The following is a 7,667-nucleotide window of genomic DNA, read 5'->3' as shown; positions in this document are numbered from 1 at the left end:
GTGTTTATCATTTTTTACCAGCTTCACCTAAAAGTAGACAATAAGTAACTCTTGTATTAGATTTATGAGTTTAAAAATTTACCTTCTTCTACATTAAATTTATTTGGGATTCCTAATCGTTGTACTAAATTAAAGGCCATGATTCTTACTTCAGTTGTGGTTGGTGCAAAGCCTGCTTTTTGTAGTTTTTTTTATACGGCTAACGATTTTAGCTTCAACAGCAGTTCCTAAAGGACAATCTGGACCCAATCGGTTCATCTTATCCATATTGTTTGTTTTTATCGACGTTTAAAAGTAGTTATGGGTATTCCAAATACTTTGGTGGCTTCATTATTACCCATATCACCATTCTTTACAGCATCTACGCCATCACTCAGCCCCTTAGAAGTCCAGTTACCTCTCTTAGGTGTATTTTGTTTACTAATATATTTATTGGGCATAATTCTAAAACGAAACATACTGGTCCAACTTTCCTCCTCGTACGTGGTCCATCTATCCTCAAATAGAAGGACAGATGAACCAGTTTGTATTGTTTAAAATAAGCAGAGTGCAGCAGTACTTCTTACTCTATAAATACACATTTTAAATATAGTTCAATAATAAACTAACAAATAATCGGTCAAACTCACCTGTTTTTACAAAAAATGAAAGTTAAAAAACTCAAATAAAATTATCACACGTGGCAGATTCAATTATCGTAAATAACACTCCTACAAGTACGCACCGATGCGTTACAACAGAGCATGGTATAATAAACGACAACGGAGTAGGATAGACTTGCCCTGTTGCCAAGTTTGGTCAGGTATACCTAGCGGATCGACTATCCTCCTGGTCCATTTCTCCTCCCTCTACCCTATATACCTAAATATTTTTCACAGTATGTAAGCTTCCTTTTTATTACCAGTAGGGAAAGTCATATTATATTTACTTGTGGGACCTTTTAAAATTAATATCTCGGTTTTCTTAGCCGGTAGCTATAGACAGTTAATGTTAATTCACCTGTAGACATTCTGGCAGCATTCATTCATCGTATTTTCTACTAAAAAGGTCATATTATTTTCGATTAATAATGCCAATTGTACAGTTTATTCCACAACGTCGGTCCAAGTACGAAGCCTTGTTGTACTTCTGCGGATAATTTCAATTCACTTCTTTAGTCGCTGTCAACAAAATTAGTCTAGCCAGTTTACGCTACCTCGTACTTATACCGTGACAGATAAAGGTTTAACAGCGTCTATCGCCCATCTGTCTTTTTAATACCCGGATGGATAATCTGATAGTGCTTTTAACGTTTTTAGATCCATTTCGTTTAATTAGATTTTCGTAAAATGTCTCAATGCAATCCAATAAATACGAATTCTAAGAGTGGATCCTATCAGTACGTACATGAGCTCATTGAATATTGTTGTAAGTAGTTCTGTCGTATCTCTTACAATCAACTTAATTATCTCTGGTAGGACCATTTCCAAACTGTCCAGGACTTTTACCTATCTTATTTTTATTAGCAGCTTTGGCTATCTATTCTGCTGTAAAATTATTAGGTCGAACGTCCGTGTACCTAAGGTAAAAAACAATTTTTGGGCATTCTAGGAAATTAAGTATAAGCTACTTCCTGTCTTTTTTTTTAACAGAAAAGCTATATGGGGTCTTAGACCCCGAAGATTTTATGTAGCCCTCTCACAAAAATCGGTACTGGATCCACCCTTGACCCCTATAATCATAGATAGGATAAAATCATTTCTCACAGATAGGTCGCAAAAGGTATGCCTGGAGAAAAGGGAATGTAAGGTTTACTCTGATCCTATCAATTTAAAATTAGGCATACCACAGGGGAGTATCCTGGGGCCTTTTCTCTTTTTGGTCTACATAAACGACCTTCCAAATGCGGTAGTTAGTAGTTCCTCAAACCTTGTAAATTTCGCTGATGACTCAAATGTGCTTTTCTGGGAAAAAAACTTTAGAAACACTCCTTACAGTGGCAGAGCAAATTCTAAGCAAGGCTGAACAGTGGTTCAGTGGAAATCGGTTGTTGCTTAATACTGATAAGACAGTTTTTATCTACTTTAGAACCAGCCAGTTACGAGAGCAGTTTCCAGATACAATTAATTTCCTATCACAAAACACGGAACCTGCTAGATTAGTTAAATTTCTTGGTATTTATATTGACCAGAATCTGAATTGGGGGGAACAAATACAAAATACGACAAAAAACTGAATAGAGCCTGCTACTCATTAAGTGTGTTAAAGAGCTATCTAGACCAGGGAATTTTACTATCAGTATATTATGCAAACTTTTATTCATTTATGCGATATAGGGTAATCTTCTGGGGTGCTGCAGCAGAAGGCAGTCCGTGTGATCTTAGGATTGAAGACGGCAGAATCCTGTAGAGGCCGATTCAAATCACTCATTATACTCACTTTCTCAGCCATCTATATATTTGAATGTATTATGTTCCTTTTTAAAAAATTTTCTTTGTATTGTCACCTGCTTCCCAATCATGAATATAATACAAGAAGCCTTAATTTGAATTTGCCACTTCACAGATTGTCTATAACAGAGAGAAGTCCTTTGTATGCGTGTGTTAAATTTTATAATAGTCTACCATCTGACATTCAACAGGAAACACACTATAGAGCTTTTAAAAGAAAGGTTTTTCAACACCTAGTTGACATTGAGCCCTACACTGTGGCGGAGTACCTGGCCTATCCTTCTCCTTGATCAGCATATTTAATTTGTAATGTTAATATATTTTAAATGTGTGATGTCAATATATATATTTTTTTAATCTGTAATGAATAATGTGACGTTATTTGCTCAATTATGTTTAAAAATTTATGCAAATAAAAATTTACTCTACTCTATCTCATCGTATTTACAATTAAACATTGCTTATTTTTATGTTTGGTTGTTAGATAAACAAATATGTGAAACTAACTACGAATAAAATACTTGTTTACACCTGGCAGCTCAATCGTTTTGACAGAACAAAAATAGGCAAAACTCACAGTAAAATTTATAAAAACAAGTTACTTTTTAATTATTATTTATTATAGTCTGGACAAAATTATACCGGACATCTCTTATTTTTTATAATTTTTAACATACTAAATTACCTATCAACTAATTTTTATCCATTAAACAGATCAGTGAACGTTGTTTTTATATCGCATCTTACTATACGACCTTCTATAAATTAGAATAATTATATGGTTTTCGGGATCGAAAATAGAAACAAAAATACTAGGAATTGTTTATCTCTTCTTCTTCTTCTTCAGCCTTAAATAATCCAACTTTGGACATAGGCCTCCCCCAAATCAATCCAGTGTCTTCTATTTTGCGCCACTTGCTTCCAGTTGCGTCCTCCGATCTTCCTCATTTGTGGTCTTCCTCTGCTTCTCTTTCCTAACCATGGCCTCCGCTGTTGTATTTCGTGGTTCCATCTTTTATCCTTTAGTCGGGCATTGTATGCTGCGAAGCTCCATTTTAATTGGGCAGCATGTTCTCCTGCGTATTTTACTTTGGTTTTGCTTCTAATCCATTTGTTTGTTTTTTCGTCTATAAGTCTCACCCCGAGCATTGATCTTTTCATCGCTCTTTGTGCTTTTACTATTTTATCCATATTGGACTTGGTGAGTGTCCACGTCTGTGAACCATACGTGAATATAGGGAGGATACACTGATCGTAAATTCTGGTTTTCAAATACTGTTCTATTTTAGTGCTTTTCAAGATCCAACTCAGTTTTTCAAATCCTGCCCATGCTAACCTTATTCTTCTGGTAATTTCGGCAGTTTGATTTTCTTTGTTAATTTTCATTATCTATCCCAGGTAGATGTATTCGCTTACTGTTTCTAAATTTATGTCGTTCAATATTATTTCTAGAATGTTCGGTGTATTTGTCATTATTTTTGTTTTAAGACCTACTTTTTTCGAAGCTTGAAATAGTTGCGTCATCATGGTCTGTAGTTCTTCGAAACTTGTAGCGAATATTACAATGTCATCAGCGTATCTTAAATGACTCAGTTTTCTTCCATTAACATTTACTCCCTTATCTGCCCAGTTAATATCTGTGAACACGTCTTCAAGTCCAAGTGTGAATAGTTTAGGTGAGATAACATCTCCCTGGCGAACTCCTCTGTTGATTGGTATAGCTTTGGTTTTCGCATCTATTTGTATTTTCATTGTAGCTTTCTTGTAAATCTTTGTATTCATTCTGTATCGGGAGTCTATCCTGCAGTTTTTCATAGCTCTCTCTATTGCCCAAAGTTCTATGGAGTCGAATGCCTTTTCATAATCAACGAAGCCAATATATAAGTTCAAGTGATATTCATTGGCTTTCTCTATTAGAGTTCTGACTGTAAAAAGATGATCCGCTATACCGTACCCTTTTCGGAATCCTGCCTGCTCTACCGGTTGATAGCTATCGAGTTTCGAAGTTAACCTGTTAGTTATTACTCTTATAAACAATTTGTATATTTGGGACAGCAGGGAGATTGGCCTGTAGTTCTTGAGATCTCCCCTGTCTCCCTTTTTGAAGAGAAGTATTGTCAAACTTTTATTTCTATCATCTGGGACTTCCCTGTGAAGACATTCGTTGAAAAGTTTTTTCAATTCTTCGAGAATAATTTCATTCCCTTCCTTCAACATTTCTACAAGTATTTCATCTAGACTCGGATCCTTATTATTCTTTAGTTGTGCTAAAGCTTCTTTTATTTCGAAGAATTCTATCTCTTAGTAATTATAAATGACTATTTATTTATTTTTCTAATTATGATTAGAATGTTTGGATTATTTATGTGACGAAATGTTACATATTTTAACATCTGACATAATACAGCAAACTTGTTTTAAATTTCCAACAATTCTACGAATGGCATGTAATAAAGGTGTAATTTTTAGCAGAAAAATAAAAGATTTGTTCTGAAATAAAAAAAAAATACTTATCGTATCTACTCCAAATAAATGAGTTTATTAATTATATTTATTTTGAGAAAAGAATAACATATTAGTTAATTTTTGCTCGTCTAATAATATTCCTTTATATAAAACATTACTGGCATATGCCACCCTGCATGTAAATTTAGTACAGAAACCGGCTGCTATTGGATACATATTTTTTAGACTCGTTATGCTGCAACCTCATTAAACGCCTAAATGTAGTGTGAGTGTGTGCTGTATATTTTGTATATGTAGCAAGTGTTGTACGTCTGACATGACAGCACCTTTAGAGAAACACAAAAGCTTGACGGTTCCGGCAGGCGGGCCGATATGTAAATTATGATCACGGCAACTTCGAGCAAGTGGGAACTAAGTTTTTGCATAAAACTAGCTTGAAAACTGAAATACTGAAAAACTAAGGGGGAAATCTTTGTAATTTGTTGAAACAGTTTATTTTTTACTATGAATACAACTAGTAGATCTTGGTCTAGTGTTATTTGGAATTAGCTCAAGAGAATTTATGGGAAATCAATAATTAATTTTGGGTTAAAAGATTAAATAAGAAGACTATATTTTCATTTAAATTACCAATGTAATCAAGGTAAAAAACTGTCTTATAATATAAATATATAAAACAGAAAACCAAAAAAGGTATATTGATGGAAGGCAACCGTACATACGTATTTCTGACTATTGGTCGTCCTCAGTACAGTGCAGTCAAGTTAAAATGTTAACTTTGGAAAATATCACTACAGGAGCAATGCGACCAATTTGTCGGCTGATGCATATCGTCAGCCGTTTTTTTTGCAAAAAAGACAAATGCAGGCAAGTATCTTTTATTATTGTTTTTTTAATTTAACTTTAACCCAGATATTACTGAAACTTTTATTGTTAACATTTTGAATTAATTTCGAATTTTCATGGAAATTATAGCATATGGAACCAAAAAACACAATCATATATTTTTTTATGACCATACCTGTCAAGTTTTGACATGTTCTTTTAAAAGGACGGTAGTAATATACGGTACCAGATATCATATATATTTTATTAGTATCAATTTACAAAGAATGAAAGGATTTAAAACAAAATTTTGGATTTAAAGGTATTTTGCACTTTTCACACAAAAACTGGACTTTTTGTGACAATATCCACATCGCGATTGCTTTTCTTGATAAAGAACCAAGTGGTTAATACCGTCATATCTTGAATTGGCTACCGAATTCGAATTCCGCTTAGAAGGTCCGCGTTTTGTTTCTTTTTTAAAAGTTTCCAAAATATTAGTTGCAATAGATCTTCTAAATTCAAGTTGATCCAGTTTACCGTCTTTAGTTTTGTGAATGTGCCACGCATTTTGAATAGCCATATCAACGCAATGAGCAAAAAGGGGAAATTACTATTTCTTTCCTCTTATGGACACTCGATATAAACTGATGTTCTGGTCACTGCGATTAACGCCACCCATGAAGTTATTGTATATTCTAACAATATTTGGTTGAGGAACTTGAATATGTTTTTTCTCTGCTTGTGAAAATCTCTTTACAGAGAAGCAAGGCATTACTGGTACAAAATTGGAAGCAATAGAAACGATATTATTATCATGCCAGCGGCAAACCACTATTCCTGTATTTTTATCAAGACGATACTCGTATTTACCACGTTCAGTTTTTTTCATGATAGATGAACAGGGTAAAGGGCATTTCATGGTGCGATTTTCCCTTACAGTGCCTGTACCAAATATGCCTCTTTGTTTTAGCTCATGCAATAAATGAATAAAAGTAAAATAATTATCAAAAATAAGATGGAATCGCTTTTGAGGCCATACTTCATTCAATCTGTCTGCATAGGATAGAACTACTGATGCACCCAATTCAAGGACTTTATATTGTTCAGGTATTGTAGTGGAATTACCTTGGTAAGGAGAAAACCAAACTATGTATCCCAGACGAAGGGCTCCTACCCACATTTTGTACCCCCAACGGATTGGTTTTCCCTTGATGAATTGTTTTGTGGGAAGGCCACCAAAATACAGAACCATTGCCTCATCTATGCTGTGATGTTGTTCAAAAGGGAAAAATTGTATAAATTTTTTGTTTATTACGTCGAACAGGGGTCGCATCTTGGCAAATCTATCAAATTTATCTAATGACACGTTATTGCAAACATGCAAAACTTTCATTATGTGGGAAAATCTATCCCTAGATATAGCAGCTACCACCATTGCGTTGTGCGAATCGTCACGATTTTCCCAGTACATGTACCTTTTCGGCACAACCACATAACCACTCAATACAAGAACGCCTATAAAACATCGAATCTCATTTTGAGTAATGTCGTTCAAAAGATTTCTTTGTCCTGCGTAGATGTTAGCGTATTCGGTAACCAAATTGATGACTTCATCATCAAAAAACAAATTGAAAATTTCCATCGGCGACTGAGTCATTTTCGGTCCAAATTGAGTCTTCCAGTAAGTACAATCAGGGTGTTGATACAAGTCTCCTTGAATCCAGTGTGCAGATATTCTCTTCTCTAATTGATGGGGCAGCTTTTCCTTGGGAAGAAACAAAGCCAATGGTATATTGTCATCATCCGAATCTTTTTCTGGTAGGCTGGAATTCACAGAATCTTGTGGTAATTCAGTCGCGTTGTCAAAAACAAGTTCTACATCGTTTCTCAACTGACTACCCGGTAAATTATTTATTGTAGTTAGTTCTTCATCGCCGGAGTCGC

This window comes from Diabrotica undecimpunctata, chromosome 7, assembly GCF_040954645.1.
Source record: "Diabrotica undecimpunctata isolate CICGRU chromosome 7, icDiaUnde3, whole genome shotgun sequence".
In the NCBI taxonomy this organism is placed as follows: Eukaryota; Metazoa; Arthropoda; class Insecta; order Coleoptera; family Chrysomelidae; genus Diabrotica; species Diabrotica undecimpunctata.
Note: the sequence above shows the minus strand (reverse complement) of the source record.